At 42.5% G+C, this 27,681-nt stretch overlaps 1 protein-coding gene across 1 annotated transcript in view; it reads left to right on the top strand.

Annotated features, from left to right (window-relative positions):
* The first annotated feature begins 631 nt into the window (after nucleotides 1-631).
* The window catches only part of MAP3K5 (mitogen-activated protein kinase kinase kinase 5), a 138,092-nt gene continuing 111,042 nt past the window's right edge, over nucleotides 632-27,681 (top strand). The window contains 1 exon segment of the mRNA XM_032216952.1: nucleotides 632-709. The gene's annotated coding sequence lies outside the window, so the exon portion shown is untranslated.

The raw sequence follows: 27,681 nt of genomic DNA, 5'->3' as shown, positions 1-27,681 counted from the left end.
AGGAGTGCGCAATGGTGGCGCTGGCGAATGCCGAAGGAAGTCGCGCTGTCTCCGCTGCCACCATCGGCTCGGCAGCGTGAGAGCGAAGCAAGGGCTCCCTTCTGCCCTCCCGCCCGATTCCCAAGCAGGCAGGATTTTTGCAGGAAAAAACCAGGTCTGGAGGCAATGGCAGCATCTGCGTGAAAGCCCCGTGGTGGGCGGGAGAGTCGAAGGCCGAGAGAGACGCTGCTGCAGAAATAAAATAAAAATAAAAGCAAGCCCCGTCGGCATGAGCGACGGCAGCGAAGGAGAGACCATCAGCTTCTTCGTGCCAAGCATGATCGACAGGGGTTGCCCGCTGCTCTACGAAGACGGGCTCGGCAGGAAGAGCACCCGCAGCAAGCGAGGAAACGGCCCGCGGGTTCTCGGCCGTCCGGGCGCCCCGCCCGCCGGCAACTTTTTGTGAACGATGAGAGCAGCGCCTCCTGTCCGGCCACCGAGGCAACAAACCGGGTCAAAAGCGGCGCGGGTGGCGGCGGCAGCAGCCGGAGGACCACGGTCTCGTACGTGATCAACGAGGCGAGTCCGGGGCTGCTGCAGGCGGCGGGAGCGGGGCCCTGCAGAGTCTCCGGGAGGCCTGCGAGGCGGTTGGCGCCGATCTGCAAACTCTGCATTTCGGCAAACTGGACTTCGGGGAGACGTCGGTACTCGACCGTTTTTTACAACGCGGGTGAGTCGCCCGTTTTGGTCTCTGGGCGTGGGACATAACAGTTTGTGGCGGTGGCCCTGAACGCCACTTGGGGAATAGCTACTTTAGACGCAGGGGAGTTTATATAGTAAATGCGCTTTTTTGGCCAGGTTGCACACCGGAGGCTTGGCTACAGAATAGAGCAAGGACAAGTTAACAGAGTTGGAAAGGAACCTTATAGGTCATCTAGTCCAACCCTTATAGGCCAGCTATAAGAGTTATATACTGTATATACTCGAGTATAAGCCTAGTTTTTCAGCCCACTTTTGGGCTGAAAAAAGCCGCCTCGGCTTATACTCGAGTCAGTGAAAAATTTGCCCGAAATGGAGGAGAAAAAAGGGGCGGGGCCATGCCGCTGGGTGACACTCGTGAATGGCCCAGTGCCCCTGTGAGTTTCCCCTCCCTCTGTGTCAGTTTGCCGCGCAGCGCGCACCGCACCATCCCCCCTCCTCACGTTCTAATGTAATGCAGGGCTGTCTTACGATTCCCCTTCCTCCCCCTCCTGCCGCTCTGCAACGATGTCCCACCTCCTCCTTGTTATGGCAAGCAGCCACATAGCGATGTCCCACCTCCTCTGGTACAGTGATCCAATGATAGGAATCACTGTGCCGTGTGTCATAGGAGGCGGGACAACGCTCCCGGCGGCTGCACGGGACATCATCATCACAGCGGGACATCAGCATCATGAGGTGAGTGAAGTATTTCATTGAATACACCGCTAGTTTACTGTTTTTCTTTGAAATAATATTCAAAAACATTATTGGTATCTATTTTTATTTTTGAAATTTACCGGTAGCTGCTGCATTTCCCACCCTAGCTTATACTCGAGTCAATACTTTCCAGTTTTTTGTGGGTAAAATTAGGTGCCTCGGCTTATATTCGGGTCGGCCTATACTCGAGTATATACGGTAATTCTATAAGGTTATCTGTAAGGGTTATATAATTCTATAAGGTCCTTATAGGGAATCTAGTCCAATCCTCTCTCAGGTCTTCCAAATTTTTCCAAGTTTGTCACAGTTGGGTATTGGTCATTAGGTATTTTAGGTATTTATTAGTATTATAGGCCGCCCTTTCCCTGAGGGGACTCAGGGCGGCTTACATAAAATGGGGAAGGAGGGTACAGACAATAGACACAAGACAGTACATAAAAGTAAAAATAGTAAACAACATTCATTCATCATTCTGGGTCTCTAGCGAATAATATAAAAGAAGGTCTTGAGCGCCTCCAGAAGGTATCACTAAATATTCTGAGGCAGTTTCTGTTTTGATACAAAAGTGTGAAAAGGTAACAGAACTTGGGTTTGCTGCTGCCTATTTATTCAACTCCAGTGTATCAAAACATGCCTGTATTTGACACATGCAGAATTCACTTTTTTAAAATGCACAACCTAAAAATCCAATGACCAGAAGTAATATATAAAATTGGTGGGCTTTTCTGATGGGTTTTCTTAGAACTAGCTTCCGACAAGTACATACAAAAAAGTCCAGTTGTGAAAAGTGGTATTAAACATAACTAAAGTGAAAACAATAGAATTCTTTTGCTTCTATTTCACAAGAGACACTTTCTAAAGCTTGAACCTAAATATCATCTGTGGTGTCAGATCCTTAAAAAGTAGGAATACATTCATTTTAAAAAGGACATTGTTGTAGTTATTAAAGACATTTGTTTTAATGCAGTACAGGTTGTCCTTGACTTATGACCACAATTGTGCCCAAAATTTATGTTGCTGAATGACAAATTTGTTAAGTGAGTTTTGTCCCATTTTTCGACTTCTTGCACATTTGTTAAATGAATCACTGCAGTTGTTAAGTTAGTAATGTGGTTGTTAAATTAATCTGGCTTCCCCATTGACTTCACTTGTCAGAAGGTTTCAAACATGGTCCTTGGACACTGCAACCATCATAACTATGAACCAGTTGCCAAGCATCTGAATGTAAATCACATGATCATGTAAATGCTGCAGTAGTCCAAAAATGTGAAAATGATCTTTTTTCAGTGCCATTGGTAACTTCAAATAGTCACTAAATGAACTGTTGTAAATTGAGGACTACCTGTACATGTTTTAAAGATGACTAGGTAATGGATTTGGTTAGTGTACGTAAAATAAAATTAGAAGCTTAAATTAGGCATCTAGTCAATGTAGATATTTAATTCTTTAACCTACAGCTTTTATTCCCATCTGGGTCCTTGTGGTTATATTCTGATGAAAGAACTGCATTCTCCAGCATCATACAAGGATCTTCTGTCTTCATTGCCTGAGTCAAGCTGGATTTCTACTCTTGAAACTGTACTTAAGTTTGATAGAAGTCCTGAGGCAGGCTGAATGTGACATACTTCCTGCTTTCCTTGTGGCTTATAAGGAAGCTCATGCTAGTCCCTCAGGCAAGCTGAAATTTGTCTTTCAGCGTTTGTGAAGAATAAGGACTCTTGTTTGTCATGCCTTGAATTTTTTCTGTTTTCATTGTTGAATATAGGAAATCAGCCAATTCCAGTGGCAGCTGTCAAGACAGTAAACAAAAGCAGATAGGTCATTTGTTGATCGGTGTCTGGGACAGAAAATCTCTGGATGTATAATTTTTATGCTGTGCAGGATTTTGCTAGGAGTCATAAAGCTTTTTTCAGAATTAATGTAACCATCTCCGTTATCCAAGGTGCTGATTTATCTTTAGCTTTATTTAAGTAACTTTTCTAATAGATGGGTTGGACATATCCAGTTTAGGTTTATGTGATGTGATCCTACCCAGTGGCTGTTTTACCACATATCTGGCTTGGAAACTTTCTGGCATGGACTCATGATTGAAACTATCTGTTTTACTTGTTAATCTTTCTAATCTCTGAGGATTGGGAGTTGGTGATTCTACATCTTATGTGAGGGTCGGTCCAGACAGTGATTGTTGGTTGGGGACAGGTCTGACCTTGGGAATTCTATTGTGCAATATGATGCCTGTAGCCTGGAGGTTGTAGTACTTGTATGTACAGTACATAAATAAGGTTCAGCTCAAGGCAAGGAAGACCAAGCTGCTATTCATTCAAAGTCCTGTGGATTCTGGAAATATACCACCTTGGAGTTAGGATAGGGTTATGTTCCCCATGAGGAAAAGGCTTGCTATTTGAAGATCATCCTGGAGTCACAGCAAAAAAAAAAAACCCAAATACTCTATGGTAGGAGGGCCTTACCCAGCTTCAGTTGATATGCCAGTCACAATCTTATTTAGAAGTGGAGCAGTTGTATTCTATTGATCTTCCTTATGGATGACTAATTTGCTTTAACTGAGGCTGGCTCTGGGAAAAAACCTCCTGGAAAAATGCAACAGCTGGTGTAAAATGCAACAGCTTGTACTCTTAAGACACAATCTTGCTACCTACTGTGAAGGCCACTGTTGTGCATTGGGTACCTGGGTGTTTCCGAATCGATTCAAGGTGCTGGTCATATGAGAATGCCTGTTCCAAATAGATTCTGCCACACATTTGAGAAAATGGAAAATGATTGTTGAAGGTTCCCATCTACTGGGTATTGTGAGGTTTCCAGAAAACCAGCTATGCTTCGGGGTGGGCCTCTTTTCCTCTTGAACAGCTTTCCCCCCTCCAAACTCCTACTCCCATCACGTTTCTGGAAGCTTGTAAGAGCATGGCTGTTCCACAAGGCCTTTTTGACAGGACTGGTGTAAAATTGCTAGTGTCAGATGTGTAAGTGTTAGTATAAAGTAATATAATCTTTTAGGTTTTATTATAGTTTTGTATTGTTTGACATTTGACTATTTCACCATTGCTCTCTTTGTACGCTGTTATTGCTTTTCAAGAGGGAAGGCAGCATGGACATTTCATCAATAAAACTTTTTAAAATACATTGAATATAGGTTGGCATCTGCCAGGATATGCTTAACTGTTTCAGTCCACAAAAAACTGTTCTGGTCCACTGAAACTATAGGCTCACTGTACCACAATCAATATGCTCTGAGTCTTTGTATGTACAACCAGGTATCGTGATAGGAAAGTAATAGTAAGTACCGTATCTGTTTCTGTCTTACAACAGTCTGATTATGCAGACAAAGAATGAATGTTGGATAATAATACAATAAGTTGAGCCTTTTGAATGCTGACTTACTGGCATTGAGTAAATATGCTAATAAGGCATTTTGCCTTTCCCTCCATAATCTGGGAATTGCTAAATGAACCCAGAAATTCTCACTGCAGTTCTTTTACATTATATCCCAAACCAGAATGTTTATACTAAAGCCAAACCCTTAAGATGCAAAACAAACTGTGGATTAGATTTCCATTTTTATAGGAACCACAAGCTAAGAATTTCAGTAATAATTACATGGTAAAAATGCTATAGTCAGAAGCTCCCTGATTGTTTGAGACCAATCTGTCTCAATTGAGACAGATTGGGCGGGATGTCCTGTCCTCATTAGCCACCCTTGCAGAAAATTGTGGCTGGTTGATATATACCAACAAGGAGTGACAATATCGTTCCAATTTGGCTTTTCTGATAGGGTGGACACAGCTGGCAAGATATATACCTTCTCTGCCTGTAGTCTTTGGATCCTCAGATTCCATTTTAGAATACTAGGAAACCTTCCAGAACATTTTGGGTGAGTGAGAAAGGTGGAATGGGAAGATTTTTAAAAGGCTTATTGTATTAGTCAGAGTCCATTTACGTGACACTCAATTCCTTGTTAATATTTGTCTCCCAAATAAAAGCTCATGTTCCAATGACCTCTTGTCTGTCAGAGTCATTTGTAGAATAAATATTATTTAATTTTAAATGGTTATCCAACAAGCTGTTCTGGGGAAGAAAGCTAGACTGTTTTTTCTTTATTATATTTGACTTTTGTGTTATTCCTCCTCCCCCATTCTTCCCACCCCTTCCCATTGCTTTCAGGAAAATTGTGTTGTGTGTTGTTTTGGAATGTAACTATTTAACAGATATTTTAATATTACTTGAGTGTTTTAATTTTACTTATATCATGTGACGTACCGGGAGCTACAGGACATAAATGCAATAAATAAACATTTAAATTGCAGTGACAAAAACTGACATTCTGGGGCCAGGTTAGAGATAATTGTTGTTCATAGTTTGAATGGTTACCTTTATTGCAATGGGTGTGGTAGTGAAAAAAAGGTTTCAGTAGTTTAAATGTTTTATTAATCTTAATCTTCGGCACAAAAAGGCTGAAGACTCTTTTCTGATGGCTGCAGCAACAATTCCCAGGTTTTCTCTTGATGCAGATTATATGTTTGGATTGTCATGTTCAGGTTGCAGAGTTTGATACCGTGAAGTGTTGTGCTTTTTAAGCAGCACTATTTAAATTCATTGTAAGTAAAAAAATAAGAGCTTTTTTGGCACTTATTTATTATATAACCATTCAAGGATTACAATTCATTTTATCCAGTGCCTGGAAGAAGTAGACTGTGATCCACAAAAACCTAGGCAACAGTGAACTGGTTAGTTTTTAAGATTCTAGCTGCAAAAGATTAACATGACCATTTAAACCTTTTTATATAATGACTTTTTCAGATAAAATAAACTGTGAACCATAATTAGAGAGACAGTTTAGTTTAGTGGTTAAGGCACCAGATTAGAAAGTGGGAAACTGAATTTTAGTCCCACCTTAGCCATGAAAGCTAATCACTCTCTTAGCTGAATTCACCTCAGAGGGTTTTTGTGGGGAAAATAGGAGGAGGAAGGTGTGTTATGAATATCTTCGCCACCTTGAGCTATTGTAAAAAACAATTAAGGTAGGATAGATGTATATATTCCACCTGCAACATTGTTGTGGACCACAGGTTGAAGACTGCTGGGTCTATAGGTAGTCGTCGCTTAACAACCCTAATTGAGACCTGAAATTTGGTCACTAAGTGAAATGATGGTAGATGAAACATCTGTGACCGCACCACTTAGCAACAGTTCAATTCATCCTGGTTGCATTCGTTACGGGAGGACTGCAGCACCATTAGGCAACAATTTCATGCTTCTCCTGCCCTGCATGAACCGTTGGCTCTATCCCGCTGCCTCCTCTCCAGTTAGGCCTGGTGAGCCCTCTTCGGCAGAGGAGGCTCTGCTGCCATGCCACACTTGCCTCAACTTTAATCCCCCACTCACTTACCTCCCCCATCTCTGCCTTTTGGTTGCCCTGCCCTTTGGTTGCCTTTGCCCTGCCCTACACTACCAGCCAGGTGACCTGTGCAGTCTTTTTTTCCTCCTGCTGTTGGTAGGGTGCACCAGGCCAAGACAGCTGCTAGCCCCCCCTTTTTTTTTAGATGCACCTACAACACCTACAATGGGGGTGGCAGGGGCAAGTGGAGTGTGAACTGTGCAAAGGCAGTGTGAGGAGGAAAATTGCAAAGGTCAGGGGGAGAGTTTGCAGAGTTGCAGGATGGCCATTGTGGTTGGAGTGTAGGTTGGTCAGAAGACATGCGTTGGAGAGAGATAGAGGGGGGAATTGAAGCATATATTGTGGTTGCAATATAGGCTTATATTACCAACCACAGGCTACCAAGTTCCCAGTTTTGATTATATGACTAAGGGAGAGCTGTAACAGCCATAACTTCAAGGATGGTTGCAGCTACCAGCACTGTTGTAATTTCAAAACCACTGAGTGTAAGGGCAGTATGAGTAGCATGAAATTTAATAATTTAATAAATAAATGAAATCAGTAACCAATGACAGTTAAACAAAGGATTGTAACCTACCCGTGTATTCACAAAATTGTTAATATTTCAGGTACCTCTTTTCTAGTGTGGACCAAGAGGCACAACAAGATACATCAATAGGAAATATCTCTACTTGCATTAAGAATAAACAGTGAAGGCATTGATATTCTGATGTTTGTTTTTTTAAATTCTGAATTTGAGTAGAATTTACTTTATAAAAATAATTTCTAGATAGCCATAGTGGTATGGCTAAAGCATACTTTGAACACTTACTTTAATCATTAATATTAATCAATATCTCTGTCTATCAGAGATTCTCAAATTGCAAATTGAATGACCAAAGTGAGGAGCAAAACCCAGGATGTGTTTGGACAATGGTCCCTTTTTGTCTTCACAAGTTTAGTCAGGATTCATCTCTATTTCAAAAGCTCTGGATCAAGGTGTTGGATTAGGTCTTCCCAGCCATGGAGGGGATGCGGTGGCTCAGTGGCTAAGACACCAAGCTTGTCGATCAGAAATGTTGGCAGTTCAGCAGTTCGAATCCCTAGTGCTGCACAATGGAGTGAGCTCCCGTTACTTGTCCCAGCTTCTGCCAACCTAATAGTTTGAAATCCTGTAAAAATGCAAGTATAAAAATAGGGACCACCTTTGGTGGGAAGGTAACAGAGTTCCGTGCGCCTTCGGCGTTTAGTCATGGTGGCCACAAGACCACAGAGATGTCTTCGGACAGCGCTGGCTCTTCGGCTTTGAAACGGAGATGAGCACTGCCCCCTAGAGTCGGGAACGACTAGCACATACTGTATGTATGAGGGGAACCTTTATTTTTACCTTACAGATATGAAAACTCGTGATATTTGGCCCGTCATTATCCCTCAAACTGCTTCTTCGCAGAATTATGGTGGGAAATTAGAGAAAGGAGTGTATGCCACTCTGAGTTACTATAGGAGAGGGGCATCAGTGAAACAAATACTGTAAATCAATTATGTTAGGACCATTTCCAGTTTTGATGCATTCAGATCTTTCTCTTTATATTTGCTGCTCCTGAACTTACCAGATCAACACCAAAGGAAGGAAGAAGGATAACTTAGAAGCTAAGGAGGAAGGCATCACATACCATTGAATGCAAGTACCATTCCTTTTAAACAACAGATGTGACATTGTGTGTGTGGTAAAAGATGAAACTAGGCTGTGACATGCAATGTTGCTTTCATATTTTTACCAAAAGCATACAATCCTGCACTTGCCTCTGATTAGAAGTGGGGAAGCATTTTGTCAGAAGAGGCAAAGAAAAAAAATGTAAATAAATTAAGTTGTAGTTAATTAGAAAGGTCTAAAGATCAAGATTGCTAGAAGTAAAAGGAAAATAAAGTTGGTTTATTGGATTTGTTGTTGTCTCTGGTAAACCTTAGATAAGAGATGGGATATGAGAAGAGGAGATAATTTGTTGCATTTTAAGAGAAGATAATTTATTAAAATTGTTTATACTTGTTATGGAGAAGGGTGAAGTAACTGCTTTATATATTTCCTTTTTCCCCTTTATTATATATTTTATTCTCTTCTAAGTTCTTTCTATTTTTTCTTCTGCACTTTTATTTTTTCTCTCCCCCCTTTTTTAAATATGAATTGGTTGTTATTATTGTAATTGTAATCATTAATAAAATTACTCTAAAAAAAGGACCTCCCTTAGTAACAAAGAAAGAGGAGAGAAAGTGATTGATAGGGGGTAACCCCATTGGTGAGTGGAATAATGGGGCTGATGGGATCTACAGCATTTCTCCTTGCTGGCACGAGTAGGATAGGTCAATCCAGTGGGGTGAGATGATCCCTCAAGGTGTAGCCCGAGTTTCTTTATGGTCAACAAGTTTCTTCTGTTGGTTTCTTAACAGCCTCTGGCTTTTACAGGAATTGACTGACAAGTACAAGTAACATAACCATTAAGGCCAGACTTTGAGGTCGAAGCATTTTGAGGCTGACCATCTGACTTGAGGTGACCTGTGACCAAACTTTTTTCTGAGAAAGAAGCACATGAGTGGACATGGGATGGAAGCAAGGGACAAAGTCAGAATAAACAAGGACAGACAACATTGTTGTTATGATTAGTCAACACAGATTTTTAGAAGGATTTGACATGTTTATCAATTTTTCTCAGGAACCTGAATTATGTAGATGGTGTTGGATGGTGTTAAAAGTGCATTGCAGGACGTAAAACATTCCTATAAAGCTGTGTTTTGCAATTGACTAATGATCCTTTTGTCAGTGCCAGTGGTGTTCAAGTGATGCTCCAGGTGTTTTGGGATTGTACCCAAGATGCCTATAACTATTGATACTGTCTTTTCTGTTTGCAGTTTGTAAATTTTCTCCAAGTGTTTCTCTGTTTCCAGACTGTTCTTCCGCCCACCCTAGTGACATATAACTTGGGTATGTCCCGTCGCTTAGACTCTCCAAGCGGTGCACAGGAAAATGACCATTGGGCTTACCTGAAGCGTCCTTTTCTATGCACCGTGGGAGAGTCCAGCCCGCCCTGGTTTGCTCAGTCCAGGGATTTGTGACCGTCGTGTCAAATTGGGCTTTCTCACGCTTCCAACCTTCACGGTTCCAGACCATCTCAAAATTCTGGCACCAAGGAACATAAGGAGGCATGGCCAAGTAAAAAGATTCCTCAGTCCCAGGGCAACAAGACTGATTTAACCCGTCACCTGGACTCTCCCGTGGTGCACAGAAAAGGACCCTTCAGGTAAGCCCAATGGTCAACTTACAACATTTCGCTTAGTGACCGTTCTAAGTTACAACAGCATTTTAAAAAGTGACTTGTGACCATTTTTCCCACTTATGACTTTGCTGCATCTGTGATCATGTGGTCACATGATTTACATTCAGATGCTTGACAACTGACTCATATTTATGACTGTTGCCGTGTCCCGAGGTCATGTAATCACTGTTTGCAACCTTCTGACAAAGTCAATGGGGAAGCCAGATTCACTTAAGAACCGTGCTACTAATTTAACAAGTGCAGGGATTCATTTAACAAGTGTGGCAAGAAAAGTCATAAAAAGGGGCAAAACTCACTTGACAAATTTCTCACTTAGCAACATAAATTTTCTCCTTGATTGTGGTTGTAATTTGAGGATTACCTGTGTTCAGTTTTTGCAATCATCTTGCAGCAGCTCACTAGTGGTGCACTGAGTCTTCAGCTTCTTTACAGAGACTGTCCTTTGCTGTCTTCTCAATTTTGGCTTTATATGCATTTATTCTTAAGGGTTGGTCTTATGCAGCCAGAATTATCCCCTCTGAATCATCATCATCATCATCATCATTAAAGATCTTTAATTAAATGTGCTGTCTCCATGGGAAGTAAAGATCTAGTGACTGTCAGGGTTCCACGTAACACCCCTAATGAAAGAAGACTCTAAGGCTTGAGTTTCCGCTAAGTTCCATTTTATTAGAAATGTCATATTGGCACATCTGGGAAAACCCAAATCTGAAAACTTCCAGGTTTTCCCCACCCAAATAAAAGTTCAAGTCCCTGCCCAGCACTCATATGTCTATCACATGGTCCAATCAGACCCCTTTCCAAACTGGAGATGTTTCTCAAGCACACCCATCCAGGTGTAGGGCAAGTTATCCTTGGCTTCCTGAGAAAGGAATTTATTTTGACTACATATCATACTTCATACAATCTCCCCTTCCATTTTCCTGCAGGAAAAATATGTAGCAGGCTTGAAAGGCCAATATAAAGGGAGCTGCCAGGACAATGCCAGGTAGGAGAGGAACCTTGGTGTGTTCTGTCCTCTGGGATGCTGTAGAAGTTAACATGTTAGACCAGTTGTCATTGCATGCTGGAAGCATGCATGCACCCTCATAATGCAATGCACGTGCAACCTCCGTGCCTCATCCCCGGCATGTGCCCATCACACATGCATGTGCGACCCCGCCCCCTTGCACATGCGCACATGACACTCCCACATGCACGCCACCCCACGCATGCACTTGTGTCTCCCGCATATACTCCAACCCCACACATGCACACACATCTGCCCCCATGCATGTGCAGAGATCCGAAAACCAGCTGAGCGGTGGGGAGCACGCGTCCATGCACAGTGTCGCTGAGATAGGGCGACGGCTTGTGGGCCCACAAAGAGGGCTCTGCATGCCACCTACGGCACGCATGCCATAGGTTCACCATCACGGTGTTAGACTAAGACTCAGAAAACCTAGATTCAAATCTCAGCCACAAAAAGCTTATTGGATGACTTGGAGCCAATTGCTTCTTTTATCCTGCTTACCTCATTGGGTTGCTGTTGTTCTAGAGATAAAATGTATAAACTGCTTTGAACTTCAGGAATGTGGCAATTTCTTGGCCTAGTCAAGATTGTATTCAGGAGATCAAGTCCTTCTCAGGGAATCATAAAAGCGTAGGCTTTGGGGGGTGTGAGTCCATTTGGAAGCTGCTTTCAAAATGGTAATGGGCAGTTACAATTCACCCTTTTGCCATAATATAAAAAGGTACAGTTACTCAGGGTGGATTTGATTTAAATCCAGTCAATTTAAATCATGTTTTAAATCACTAGTAAAAAGACTTGATTTAAATCATAATTTTTAAAGAGCAATTGTCATCTCTGTCCTTCAGCGGCTCCTCCTCTGACCCGCTATTGACTCACCAACTGTCCCATTGACTTTAATGGGACAACTGGTGATGCGGCAAGGACACAACAAGGTGAGGAACGTGGCGGGCAGCAGGTGACTGCATGCCCGCTAACAGGCAGTGCCATGATGGATCTGAAATGACAGGTGCTCTTTAAATGTAAGGACTCATTCTTGCTGGTAGTTAGAATCTTCCATATTATTATTTGCAAACAAAATGAAGGTTTCCTATTTAGCTTGCAAAGCTGGGATTCATTGAATGAGTTTATCAAAAATGTAAATATTGCAGAATATACAGCCTCATGCTACATTTCAGGCTGAATAAATTAAATTATTAATGTATCTTACATAGAAAACTATCTTTAGATAAATTTTTACTCCAAAAGCATTTTATTACAATAAACTTGATAAAAATCAAAACAATCCAATTAAATTTTTTAAAAAATCACCCATTTATATCCATCCTACAGTTATTGCACATTGTTCTCTGGGTGTTTTATTTATTTATTTATTTATTTATTTTTTCTTATGGAGAGATGAGCACACTTTGACATAGAGCACAGGGCATTGCTTTCTAATAGTACTTCTGGAATATATCCTGCAACTATTTTGGAAATAAATGTTATGCCACAGATTGCTATTTTGTTTGGAAGAATGCCACCCATTTGATTGCAAGACTCAGGAGAAAAATTGAAAGCAAGGAGACATGGCGAATATCAAAATATCTATATCATTTTGGCAGCCATAGACGTAGCTTTAAGAAACAAAATGTAGGATCTTATTGCAATGTTGTTGGCTTTCTTCTTAAATCCTGCTGTACTGAAAGGTGCAAAAGAGAAATTCCAAACCTCTGTGTCAATACATATAAAACTCTTTCCTGACTCAGAATCACCAGGCTCTCTGCCTTATGCTTTTTACACAGTAAACCATTGTTTTCTTACAAGTGTTGTTGTTTTGGTTTAGTTCTAAAAATATTTCTCTGATTTCAGATGCTTGTTTCTGACTCAGAGATTGATGCCTGTTGCATAAATCTTTATTTTAACAGATGTATCATTTCCCTCTTACAGTACATCACTAGCCCCAAAGAAACATTTATTTTGTGAATTTATGTTATAGTCTCAAAATTTTCAAAATAGTTTGATAACTATATGAAAAGAAGATTGACAGATAGCAGTGAAGTCCTTGAAGAAACTTAGTTTTATTCTTATTCCCTTAATAATTCAATGGGATAGAAAATTATTACATACTAGCTTAGAAAAAAGGATTCATAATAAGTCTTGCATTGTGCAATGAATTTTAATAAATAGTTTGTACATCATTGTGCATAGCTTGTTTTAGAGACCCAAAGTTGCTTGTTCAAGAGGCAACTGGACTTTCTGGTTTTTCTTTGAAGACTTTTCGCTTCCCACAGAAGAAGCTCCTTCAGCTCTGACTGGATGGTGGGAAATGGAAGGACCATCCAGTCAGAGCTGAAAAAGCTTCTTGGGTGAGAAGTGAAATGTTTGCAAAGAAAAAACAGGAAGTTCAGTTGCCTCTTGGAAAAAAAGCACCTTTGGGACAACCATGACCTGGATGTCTCAGAATCTCCATAGACACTTGTTTTAGGGAGTTTTGTAGTGACACAGCAAAATTGAAGGTCTCACAGGGTTTGTTTTGTCACTAAATATTTCTGAAATGGAATGAAAAATGAAAATATCATTTCACAAGTTGAACTCTTCCACTGCCTGCAGTCCTCAACTTTGCCCGTTTAAAGAGGACCGTAAATTGTTATGTCTTTTGATGGGCTATTCAGAAGCATTCTGATAACTTTTTTGGCCCATCCTGGATATTTTAGATCTGTGATGGTGAACCTATGGCACGCATGCTGGAAGTGGCACGCAGAGTCATCTCTCCGGGAACACCAACCATTGCCCTTTGTTCTTCTGGGTTCCGGTGCATGCATGCATGCCAGCCAACTGGTCTTCACACCCGTGAGAGTGCCAGAAACTGGAAGACCAGGTGACTGGTCGTGCATGCGCATGCCGGAAACTGGAAGTGCAGCTTCCTGGCGTGCACATGCATGCCGGGGAACTGTTCTTCCAGTTTCTCGTGCTCCCATGCGCATGCTCCGGTTTTGGCACTCAGTGCTGAAAATGTTCACCAACACTGTTTTAGATTGTTGCAAATTAAAGGGAAACTGTACAGTATAATCAGAAAAGCAAGGGTTGGAGACATTTGATGAAAAAAGGCAGAGAATGGGGACTGAAGTAAAAGTTCCAGCTGGAAGAAAGCAAGGAAATCTTATTAGGATGTAAAAAGGATTCTAGCATCTTTATGTGAAAATTACGTTGTGATGTTTATTTGGGGAACACATCTACTACCAGTCATGGTGTGTTGGTTATTTCGTTCAAGAAATAAGTGACCATGTTCAGTTCTGGCTTGCAGAAAAGGACAGCTATTGTTATATACTAAGGCAGAAATCCTAAAGTATCATACTCCTTTTGTAGCTTTCAAGAGTTAGAGTTTAAGAAAGATACACTTGAAAGATAGAGCAATAAAACAAGAGTTAGCTATTATTGCTACTTCATAGAAGCAGTGATAAGGAACACGTGTACATTCACCTATTTCTTCCTTCCTCTGGCTGGAGGCCAGGAGTTTAGTACCTCTGACGAGATTGCATTAGAGTTGCTTATGTGGCTCTTATTTATAATTCACTATTTAAATCCATTGTTGTTTCCCTTAACCATGATTTTACTGCAGTTTTTATGTTCTTTTCAAAGCATAGAATGTATTAATAGACAGAACATGGTTGAACTGCAGAAACCCAGACAATCCCTAGATGGTGACAAAAAGATAGAATTGTTGTTTTTTGCTTGTGGCCATTTATGGCCATCTGGATTTTTGCAGCTAAGAGCTAGTAGGCCAAATTATTATAATGCAACAAAATCATGCTTCACCCTTCTTGTTTATTATGCATTTTTGTTATTCCCTACCATAAATAATGGTTTATGTTCATTTGTGCCATACATGCTGTTACACAGATAGAGAGGCTGTGTGTACAAAGATATAGGGTGGAGGAAGTCAAATTTCTTTCTAAATTCCAGGGATTCTTTGCTAAGAGTTCCTTGCTTACCTCAGGAAATGCTGTTCCACCCCCTCTTTTTTCTTTCTGGAAGCAGATGGTGGCTTCTAAACACATTGGTTTCATATTAATAGCTGACTAAATTATTTCCATGCCCAACTGTTGTACATCCTGCAGCGCCTGCCATTTATAGTCATAAAATGCTGTACCAGCCTTCAGGTTGTTACCAGTTACTGAAATGAATGTTTGGAAATACAGATGAATGAGTTATGTTTCTGCTTCCTTTCCCTGAAAGACAGTTTGTGCTCTCTCTCCCCTCTCCTTCCCAAACAGCTACAACAGATCCTGCCTTGGAAACCTGCTAAAGTTTCTTCCAATGTTGTTTCTTTTTTCCCCCAGAGAACTGTTTGCCTGGGGTCTGTTCCTAAACCAATAAATGATATCTTCTTGTGCTGGAGTCATGTTTCATGAAACTATACTATCTTAATTAGCTGTAATTATTGAGTCACTGACAAAAAAGACTGTCTTTGTTTAAAGCAGGGATGTCAAACTCATTTTCATGGAGAGCAGCATCAGGATTGTGTTTAACCTTGGGGTATATTGCCAGGGTGGGAATGGCCAGCTCGACGTCAATTGTGTTGGTGCCTGTGGTGGCCCAAATGCTCGCACGTCCTCCCAAGCTCCATTTTCACTGGCAAAAGCACCACAGGCCAATACTTCCATTTTCAGGGTAGCCCCGCGGGCCAGCTCTAAGCATCCAACAGGCCATATCTGGCCCGCGGATCTTGAGTTTGACACCCTGGTTTAAAGGGTATTATTCCACAAGGCTGTAGTGATCACCAGCCTATTACATTCCATATACTTTGAAGATACCAGAATATTGAAAATGCACAATGATCACATTCCTGCACTAAAACTTTCAGGCAAAAAAACAATTAAAGGGGCTGTTAATTTAGCTGATAAAAATCACTGCAGTATTTCATTCAAACTGTTTCGCAAGACACTCAATTTAAGATTGATTAATGCTGATCCAACCTCTCTGGTTATCCTGAGCTACTATCAACAAACAGTTGACCATTTAAAACCAGAACTAAGGCAGGGCCCCTCTACCTTAAATTCAACCCAGCAACAACATAGCTGCTGATTTCATATGGAATGTAGACAGCATGTTCTATAGTTAGGAATTTGGCAAGGGGAGCAAAAGTTAGTTATGCCCATGGGTAATAATGGAACTGCTTAAGAAGAAAAGGGAATATAAACTTCTCCTAAAGTATAAGACGGCAAATCACTCCTTGGCAATCTCTCCTGACTGCCATAAATTGAAAAGACAGAGCATTATTCTGGAAACCGATAAATGCCAATTTGGGCAAAGATAAGAATTCTTAGAGGCTAGAATGTTCAAAAAGGAATGGGGGAACCATTATATTAAATTATACTAGATCTTGTTTAGTTGGCATCAGAAAAGGGCATGATAAAAATAAAAGTTTCAGATTTTTCTCTACAATAGGACTAATTGGCTTCCTCTCTTTTCCTATTCTCCAAACACATCCTGTCATTATTGTTTATTTCTCTTTTGGAAGGAAATTACTGAATTGACCCTTGGTTTGTTTTGCAGGGAAACTGACTGATATACTGTATTAAAAAGGCAGATATTGTGATGGCTGGTAAAATTATAGTTAAAGTAATAGTTTATTAGCTCAAGTTATTAAGTGATATTCATACTTAGGGGAATAATACCATATGAACTAGTTTGCCCATGCTAATTTTACTACATATTTACTGAATTTTTAAATTGTTGGAACCGTATTATACTTTGGATCTGTTTGTGTTGGTGAAATGTGATGGAAACAACATTCATTTCTACCTACATGATGATAGCATTACAATATTCAGTATTTGGGCTTGTTGTATTGTAATAAGGTAAATAGATTTTTCAGGCTATAAATGTATATATGAGCTACAGGGTTGTTTTGTAAATTTGACAAAGCTGTAGTGCTAGGCTATAGTGATGTAGAATATTATTTACAATATGAATTGGTTTTTTGGTAGCAAACTGTAAAGATTAAAAAATACCCGCAAAAATCAGTAAGATTATATCTGTGCCATATAAAGTTACATAAGATAATTTTGTGTCACTTGCATGGTTCTTCTATATGAAAAATGGAAGAATCCTACATTTGAACCTTAGGATAGATGGGCAATAGCTCTGTTGATGTGTAATAGGCAGGGATTAGTGCTGACACCTGTTGATTGCCTGTACAGTTTTCTTGCCCTGTGGTTTTCTTGGCAAAGTTTTTCTGAATTGCTTTACCGTTGCCTTTTTCCTCAGGGCTGAGAGAGAGCCTCAGGCAAGACTAGAAGTCACAGTCTCCAAATTTTTAGCTTGATGCTTTAACTGTTACAACCAAACTATCTCTCTTAGATATTTAGAAATCTCCATTTAGAGAAACCTCTCAGGAAGCCAGACAACAAAAACTAAATAATAATAATAATCAGAAAGAACAATAGAACAGAATGATATAAAAATAGTTGAAACCCAACAGCACTGTATATATAAACTATGAGTCCTAAATCAATTGTAGGCCAAGATGAACAAGTAAGGCTTTGGGGCTCACTTGATAATCTAGGGAAGGTTCAACATCAATAAGAACAAAATTCCAGAAGCAGGGAGACACAATTTAAGAGTTCCTTTCCCTTTTGTTTGCTAATGTTCCAGCAGATCCACAAGTAGAGACTCCAGTGATCTCAAAATGCAGGTATATTGTTATGAATAAGACATTGAGTAATCTGAAATAGCTTTCCACAATACAAGGGGGGCAGTTAAAACTACCATTTGCACCAAAAGCAGCTTTTTGAAAAACTTGATTTTAATACAGAGATTTTAATATAGGGAGATGAATATCTTCATCTCTTGAAAATGTCATATATCCATCCTTAGGGTTTTAAAAGGTTTTTAGTAAACCAGTGAATGTTTTGAAAAGTGTTCACCTAGAATAACAAAAAAAAGAAGAAGAAAGAAACAACCCAAAAAACCTCTTATTGGTACTCCTTGCTTAGTGACTACACTTGGGACTGGCCACACAGTCACTAAATGAAAAAAAATCACATGGTTGTAAGTTACGATACTACTTCCGCTTTCCATATTGCATAGTATTAACTCAGCTTGTTGCAAGCACGTTGTGAAGTATGTGGACAGCAGTTCTGTAATAAAAATGCTGTGACAGTCATAAATGCACCCAAATGGTTGCCTTTTTGCCCCCCCCCCAGGAGCACTCTGCAAGCCCCCCCCCCAGGCTATTCATGCCTTTAAAAAAAAACGGGCCGTTTTTGAGTGCAAAAACTTTTTTCCCCCTTTTGGAAAGCTCTTTAACTGATTGAGGAGAATTAGATTGATCAAGTGCTATGCCAGCAGAAACAAAGTCTTAGGTGCTGCAGATGGTCAGCAATTTCCTTCTCCAGCACATGGATAAATATACCTGGAAACATCTACCTACCTACCTATCTCCCTACCTATCTACTGTATTTCTCTCTCTCTCTCTATTTCTCTCTCTCCCTCTACCTACCTACACACACACACTCTCCCTCCCTCTCTACTGTATTTCTCTATCTCTCTCTATTTCTCTCTCCCTCTACCTACCTACCTACCTACCTAACTAACTAACTAACTAACTAACTAACTAACTAACTTTCTCTCTCTCTCCCTACCTACCTACCTACCTACTGTATTTCTCTCTCTTTCTCTCCCTCTCTACCTACCTACCTATTTTTTTTTAAATTTGCCTCTTCAAAACCTTGCACATCTTATACTCCAGTGCGTCTTATACTCCGAAAAATACAGTATCTGTTTTACTGCATTTCCAGAGGTTTACCAGTCACAAGTGCAATTAGCGTTAAAAGTAATCATTCCAGTTGATGTTTTGGAACAGTGTTTCTCAACCTCCACCTCTTTTAAGATGTATGGATATGCTGATTGAAGAATTTGGGGAGTTGAAGGTCCACACATCTTAAAATTGATGAGGTTGAGAAACACCGCTTTAAACTGCAGTCTAGCTGATGTTAAGAATTTTTAGAAAAGTGATGATAGAGGGAAATAAGGAATGGGGAGGGAAAAGGGAAACAAGATAATACAGGGATAAAAATTTAATGTTTTATGGTTTGTATGGGTAGCCACTTGTAATAGAAATAGGGCTGCCTGCTGGGAGGTCTAGATGATGTCACTTCCACAGCTAGTAATCTTTTTTGATAGGACATTTGACCCCACTGATTCTGGGGAAGGAGAAGGGACTTCACAATGCAGCTGGTGGCAGTGGTAGCATAAGGCAATGATTCTGAAGTTTGAGGCTGATGAGGTGGGAACCAGCAGTTCCCAAGGCAGAAAAAGCCATTATGTAAACATTTCCAAACACCAAAGACCACCAAGTGATCCACATCTATTATGTTGTAGTCTTGTTTGCAATAAGTATTTTAATTAACCCTCTTGGTCTGGGAATCGTTTTTTTTGGCCAGGCTGAGTCACTAAGAATTAAATGTTTGCGATTTCATGCCATGCCATTTGCGAAGCCTCAGTGTGATACTTGCGGCATCATCTGCCTCTTTTTGATAATTAAGATTGGGCTTCTGGCCTTTACTTGCTGAGAACAGGCACAGGCCAAAAATTCCTCCTTAATCACTTTTTGCATTCTTGCTTTCTTCATGGAAGTACACAGTAAATATCTCTGAAGACCCAGAAAGTGGAATCCCTTAACAGCATTGGATTGTTGTTGTTAGTTGCAAAGTCATGTCCAACCCATAGAACCCCATGGACAATGTTCCTCCAGGCCTTCCTGTCCTCTACCATCCTCTGGAGTCCATTTAAGTTCATACCTACTGCTTACAGTGATTCCATCCAGCCACCTCATTCTCTGTCATTCCCTTCTTCTTTTGCCCTCAATCTTTCCCAGCATTAGGCTCTTCTCCAGTGAGTCCTTCCTTCTCATTTTGTGGCCAAAGTATTTGAGTTTCATCTTCATGATCTGGCCTTCTAAAGAGCAATCAGAGCTAATGTTCTCTAGAACTGAACGGTTTGATTGCCTTGCAGTCCCAAGGGACTCGCAGGAGTCTTCTCCAGCACCATATAGTTTCAAAGACCTCCAATTCTTTGGTGAATTCTTTGGTGCTCAGCCTTTCTTATGGTCCAGCTTTCACAGCCATACATTGCAACTGGGAAAACAATAGCCTTGACCTATACACACTTTGTTGTCAAGGTGATGTCTCTGCTTTTTAGTATGCTGTCTAGATTTTTCATAGCTTTCTTCCCCAGGAGCAATTGTCTTTTAATTTCTTGGCTGCAGTCCCCAGCATTGGATAGAGCACTGGTAATCCTAACAAAAAGTCTTGACACATATTAGAGAATAACATAGCCCAAACATCTGTGGGCCTTGCACTAAAGTGATGTCATAGGAATCTTGCTCATGTTAATGTTAGTCAACCAAGATTCCAGTGTGGTGAGAGAATGATAGGAGTTTTATTAAGGAATTGTGCTGGGAAAACGGAAATGAGTTTCTTACGAAAGACACCCATGACTTCTTAGCAAATTAATTTGGGTTCATAGCGTTGGTCAGTCAGCTGAAAAGAAACACTTGGATGCATACAGGAAGCACATATATCATGCAAGTTTATGCATTAAAAGACTGTGAGGAATGCGCCTTACTCAACAGAGACTAATAAAACATTTGAACATTCTTGACATAGATGTTGCTGTATCTAATTCCTGTAAGAGGAGAATAATAAGTGGATCTAGAAAGCCATTTTCAAATTATATATTAGGGAAGATACATAGAAATCTATCCTAGGTATACATTTATGCCCAACCTCTCACCAGTGATGGGAAATAAGTATACACCATATTCATACTGATTTTTGTTTTAGTTAATGTAATATTTACTAATCATTTCATCTGAAACCCTGACTAATTCTGGGGAAACCAATCTGTCAATCTGCTTTTGAGGCAGCCCTTAATTTGCATTTGTGCAGATAGGAAATCACAGAAAATCATAGGAAGAATGTTATGGATACACTTGAGTTGGTTGCTCCTGGAGGAAGCCAAATAGCTCAGGATGGAGCTAATTTGGGAGAACTGGAATATGCTTTCGGCCCTCCTGCTCAACTACCAAGCATCTTCTGTTCTCTAGATCTCTATGGTATAAGCCAGTGTTTTTCAACCACTGTGCCGTGGCACACTAGTGTGCCGTGACATAGTGTAAGGTGTGCCGTGGGAGAATTACTTTATATATAGTCAATATAGGCACAGAGTTAAAAATTTTTAACATTTTCTAATGGTGGTGTGCCTCGTGATTTTTTTCATGAAAAAGTGTGCCTTTGCACAAAAAGGTTGAAAAACACTGGTATAAGCAAGAACAGTCCTGCTACAGTACATCTCTTAACAGTAGGGTAAGCAGTGGCAGCGGCGGCGCTGGGACAGCAAGACCCCAGCCCCTGGTTTCGGAGGGGAAGAGTCCCCTTATTGCGAGGTTTGAGGAGGAATGGTGTGCGGTTCTTTTCTATCAACTGGACCATATTTACTATGATTGGTTGGTTGGCCTGTGCTGCTGCTGCAACAGCCTTCCCCCCTCCCCCCCCTCGCTCTTGCTGCTCATTATCCATCATCTGCTGCCCCACAGGGAGACATTTTACAACCATACCCTAGGCCGGGCAAGCTACCACTTCAGTCATTTCCGAATTTTCGAACTTTGGACTTTTGGACTCTTCCCCCCACTCCTCTCCTGCCTCCTCTCCCACCCCTTCCACCATTGTTCTTAATGCTGCCCTGTTTCATCTATGCCCCCTTGGGACTGTGCCACTTCGGACTAATGGTGAGAAACAGAGGGGGGGGTGAGGCTTTGGACTGCCTCCTGTTTTAATTTGGCATTCCAGGGACATCAGGGACATCATTCCATCTGCCCTCTATTTTACAATCGTCATCCACTCCACTGTCCACCGGACTGGACTTTTTTGCGAACCCACCTACAAACTGTACTCGAATTTGCACATCTTTAATAGCTGCGCAATTCTCTTTTTGTATGGGGAGTGCATGTGGTACGTATGTATGGATTGAATGATCCCACACTTTTAACTTGTGTAATCCCTTTTATATTATATTGTTGTATTTTAAATTTTTGGGGGTGTGAGTGAGTGTTTCAGTGTGTAAGCGAGATTGGGATGGGAACCGGGTTCCCCCACACTGAGTGCTTGCAGAAGTGTTGGGGGGACCTGGGCCTGTTCCAATCTCAGGATGATTGATTCGAAGGGCCTGTCGGGAAATGTGGGGCCTGTGGGGGTGGGTGGAGGGACTACGGACATGGGAGTGGGCTGGAGCATTACGGTCTTAACAGGGAGGGGCAGATATGGCGGGGACTTTAGGGCTGGCCATTACCGGGGAAGGAGGGCTCGCTACGTTACAGAGATCCCTCCTTCCGGCCCTATGAGTCCCACTCCAAGGCCAGATGGCGTGAGTAATCAGGACCCTGGTCTCAGGCTACTGTTGCTAAATGCCAGGTCTGTAGTTCACAAGGCTCCCCTCGTCCGGGACCTAATTTAGACGAGGGCAGACCTGGCATGTATTACTGAAACCTGGCTGGGCCCAGAGGAGGAGTCTCCCTCATAGAGATGTGCCCAGAGGATTTTCAGGTGCTTCATCATCCGTGACCCCAGAGAAGGGGTGGGGGTGTGGCTATTGTTATCCGAGAGTATCTAGTACCTCGTAGGATCCCTGCTCCAGAGCTTGTCGGGTGTGAGTCCTTGCTGGTGAAGTTGGACCTCAAGAGTCAAGTGGGCTTGCTGTTAACGTACCTGCCTCCCAACAGTGTTGTCAGCAGTCCTCCCCTCGCTCCTCGAGTCAGTAGCTGAGCTGGCAAGTGAATTCCCCAGGCTTATGGTTCTGGGGATTTCAATTTGCCTTCGCTCGGTGAACACTCTGATGGAGCGCAGGAGAGTTCATGGCTTCCATGACAGCCATGGGCTTGACCCAAGTAATTCAGGGCCCGACTCACTCTCGGCGGGTCACACGCTCGACCTCGTATTCCTCTCGGAGCTGTGGAGTTGTGATCTTGGTTTGAGGGGTAACGAGATCTTACCCTGTCATGGTTGGACCACTGCCTACTGAGGCTTGACCTTTCGGAGACCAAACCCCCACTGTAGGGAGGAGGAACCGATTAGGTGGTCCACCCCAGGCGCCTTATGGACCCTTTGGCCTTTCAGACGGAGCTTGGTGTTGTTCCTGATACCCTCGCCTGCAGTCCGGCGAGACTCTGGTCGCTGCCTGGAATTCAGCAGCAGCAGAGGCTCTTAACCGGATTGCGCCTTTACGGCCGATCCAAGGCAGTGGATCCAGGAGGGCTCCTTGGTTACTGAGGAACTCCGGGAGATGAAGCGCCGAAGAGACGCCTAGAGCAACGATGGAGATCCAGTAAGTCTGAGTCAGACCGAGCGCTTTTAACATCCAGCATCAGAGTCTACCTTCGGGCAATCAGGACGACAAAAAGAACACACATTGCCTCTCTGATTGCTTCCGCTGAGTCGCGCCCGCCGCCTTGTTCAGGATAACCCATTCCCTCCTAAACAGAGGGATACGAGCGATCCTTTGCAAGGCAGAAGCTGACAACTACGTCCAATTCCCTCGCGGAAAAATTGCTCGGCTTCGGACGGACCTGGACTCCAATTGCGCAGAGCCAGCCGAGGCACCAGGGGAGAATCTGGATGGACATCACTGGATTGATTTTCAACTGTTACCCCTGAGGGACGTGGACAAGGCCATGGGAGCCGTAAGTGCCTCCCCATGTGTGCTGGACCCGTGCCCCCCTGGCTGGTTGCTAACAGCAGGGAGGTGACCACGGGCTGGATCCAGGCAGTTGTTATCGCCTCCCTTTGGGAGGGGTTCTTTCCCCCCACTTTAAAGGCGGCGGGTGGGGAAACCCCTCCTGAAGAAGCCATCTTTGGATCCAGCCATTTTAAACAACTATCGTCAGTCTCCAACCTCCCCTTCGTGGGGAAGGTTGTGAGAAGTGGTGGCCTTTCAGCTCCAGGCGGTCCTTGGAGGAAACCAATTATCTAGATCCCTTCCAGTCGGGATTTAGGCCTGGCTACAGCACGGAAACCGCTTTGTTCGCGCTGACCGATGATCTCTGGTATCCTTCTGTGCGACTGCAGGAGGTGGGGGTGGGAGGCACTGTTCTACGGTGGTTTCCTCTACCTCTCAGACAGGTCGCAGTGGGTGTTGGTCGGAGGGCAGAGATCGACCCCTAGGCCCCTGAATTATGGGGTGCCGCAGGGTTCGGTCCTGTCCCCCCTCCTGTTTAATATCTACATGAAGCCGCTGGGTGAAATCATTCGACGGCAACAGGATAAAATACCATCAGTATGCGGACAATGCACAGTTGTATCTGTCTGCCCCGTGCCAACTCAGTGAAGCGGTTGACGTGATGTGCCAGTGCCTCGAGCTGTTAGGGCCTGGATGGGGCTTAACAAGCTTGTACTCAATCCGGATTAAGATCGAGTGGCTGGTGTGTTTCCCTCCTACTAATTGGCTAAGTTTTCCATCTCTCAGGCTGGGGGGGTCAAACAGTACGCCCCTCAGACAGGGTTCGCAATTTGGGAGTCCTCCTGGACCCACAGCTGACTTTCGAACACCACCTGTCGGCTGTGACCAGGGGGGCATTTGCCCAGGTTTGCCTGGTGCACCAGTTGCGTCCCTACCTGAACCGGGAGGCCCTCACAACAGTCACTCGTGCCCTTGTGACCTCTAGACTGGACTACTGCAACGTGCTCTACATGGGGCAGCCCTTGAAGAGCATTTGGAGACTTCAGCTTGTCCAAAATGCAGCCGCGCGAGCGATCGTGAGTGCACCTCGGTTCACCCACGTAACACCTATCCTCCGCGAGCTGCACTGGCTGCCTATTGGTCTTCGGATACGCTTCAAGGCACTAGTCGTCACTTATAAAGCCCTTCATGGTATTGGACCTGGGTACCTGAGAGACCGCTTGCTGCCAATTACCTCCAATAGACCGATCAGATCCCACAGATTAGGCCTCCTCCGAATTCCATCCGCTGGCCAATGCCGACTGGCGACTACCCGGAGGAGAGCCTTCTCTGTGGCTGCTCCGACCCTCTGGAACGAGCTCCCCGTGGAGATTCGAACCCTCACCACCCTCCAGGCCTTCTGCAAAGCCCTTAAAACCTGGCTGTTCCAACAGGCCTGGGGCTAAAGAGCTTTTGCCCCCCTCCTCGAATGGTATGGTTGTTGTGTGTTTTAAATTGTGTATTGTTATGTTCGTCTTTTTATCCCCTGTCTGTATCCCCTTCCCTGACTGAATTGTGAGCCGCCCTGAGTCCCCTTCGGGGAAAAGTGCGGCATATAAATGTAATAAATCCAAATCCAAATCGAATCCAATCCATCCTCTTGTTCTATTCAGAGCCCCTGTTCTGGAGCATATTACAAAAAGTGGGATGGCAGAGTTTATAGGATAGCACACGGCTATACCTCTCTACATATGAAATTAGGACTTAATGCAGGGGAAACAAGTCTTTTCCAAAGCAGCCTTAGAGGGGATCTAAGCAAGGACACTTGTTAATAGCAGTGGTCTATCAGTTCATTTAAAAATATTTATTTGTATTTATTCAGACATTTGAAATGAACCTTTTTTTTAAAGCATAAAGGTAAAAATAAGCTTCCTAGGATTCTTGTGTTCCATATACTCTTTGGACAGAGAGCCAGATAAAAGAGACCAAATTATTGCTGTTACAACCTGAAACTACCAGCCCCTGCCAGTAAAAAAATGAAAGCAAACCTGTTTATCGTGCTTGTTTAATCTAATTTTGCAGAGAACAGCTTTCATGCAAAGTGTGAACAATCTAATTCAAATGAGTCACATCCGCTTTCAGTTGTGGATTTATAGGTACAATTTAATCTAACTTAATTACCAGTTGGATATTATTAGTCTTAAAGCATACACTTCAATGTTTTCCTCCAAATAATTTTACACACGTCTTTCCTGCATAGAATAGATATCTTACATTGTTATATTGAATGTGTACAGAATGTGAATTATGAATTGAAGCCCCTGGCAAAATCTAGCTTCTTGAGTGATATCTTCTGTGCTGTTTCCCTGATTGCTGATAACCCAAGAGCAGCGTTGAAGTTATATGTAGCATTGATGGCAAAATGATTTAGCAATAGGCTTTAAAAAGAAAAAAATATATTTATTGCTGATGGGGCCTTGACATGTCTTCGTCCTGTTCATTTGTTAAAGGGCCCCTGCAACAAAGTTGAACAAGTAAGGACAGGCTACATCTCATCTGTTTAGTAATTCAGTAGCATTTGTTTGCACAAAGGTAGAGAAGTAGATACATTGATTTAATAATTTTAAAAAATAGATTTTTGTAGGTGAACAATTACATAGAAATTGGATGAGGGTCCAATTTAAAACAAAAAGCAAAGGTGCTTCCTTCAAGAGGCAACTGAACTTTCTGTTTCTTCTTTGAAGACTTTTCACTTCTCATCCAAGAAGCTTCTTCAGGTCTGACTGGATGGTGAGGAATGAAAGGATTTATACACCTTGCAGACAGCTATAAATCCTTCCATTTCCTACCATCCAGTCAGAACTGAAGAAACGTCTTGGATGAGAAGTGGGGGGGAAAAGCACTTTTGGGACAACCATGACTTGGATGACTGAGAATCTCTATAGACAATGAAAGGATCAATGCACATGCCATTTATTGCTCGGAAGTTTGTTTGGGCAAATTAATTTTAACTTTTTATGACAGCAAAGGTGAGTTAAAGAAAAAGGAGGAGAAAATAGGAGGCTTTCCTGAAGCCTGTGGGAGGGGGAAAATGGCCTCCCCCAGAAGCCAGAAACGGATCATTTTTGGTTGGGTCATTGGGGCCATTTTTGCCCTCCTTGGGCTTCAGGAAAGCCTCCAAAGGCTGGGGTATAAAACTACCCCAACGGACCAACTGGAAGTTCGGAAACAATCCGTTTCCGGCTTCCAGGGGAGGCCATTTTCGCCCTCCCCCAGGCTTCAGGAAAGCCTCTGGAGCCTGGGGAGGGCGAAAAACGGCTCCAACAGCCCAACCAGAGGTTCAGGAATGAACCTCCGGTTGGCCTGTTGGGGCCGTTTTTCGCCCTCCCCAGGCTCGGGAGGCTTTCCTAAAGCCTGGGGAGGACAAAAACGGCCTCCCCTGGCCCTCTGGAAGTGAGAAAATCAGCTGGCCAGTGCACGCATGCACGCCAGAGCTGACGGCTGGCGTGCCACCAAATATGGCTACATGTGCCACTTGTGGAATGTGTGCCATAGGCTTGCCATCACGGTTCTATCATACTTGCAGATAATAAAGGAGTTTTATTGGTACTCCTCTTTTTATAGTTAGTTTGAGATGTTGGAGGACTAGAGTCAGTGGTTTATGAGTGCTGGCATAAAATCTAGGAATGAAGTGCAAGAATTGGTCAAATCAAAAACAAAGATAGTTTCCTTTGATCTCTGAGAGAAAACCCCAGTTGTATAATGTTAGGAATGCTTAGCCTGAAGGCTGCAATAAGTCAGATTACAACCTGGCCCAGCAC

The sequence above is a fragment of the Thamnophis elegans genome, chromosome 4, assembly GCF_009769535.1.
Source record: "Thamnophis elegans isolate rThaEle1 chromosome 4, rThaEle1.pri, whole genome shotgun sequence".
In the NCBI taxonomy this organism is placed as follows: Eukaryota; Metazoa; Chordata; class Lepidosauria; order Squamata; family Colubridae; genus Thamnophis; species Thamnophis elegans.
The sequence above is the reverse complement of the archived record's forward strand: the minus strand, read 5'-3'. Positions and strand labels throughout refer to the sequence as shown.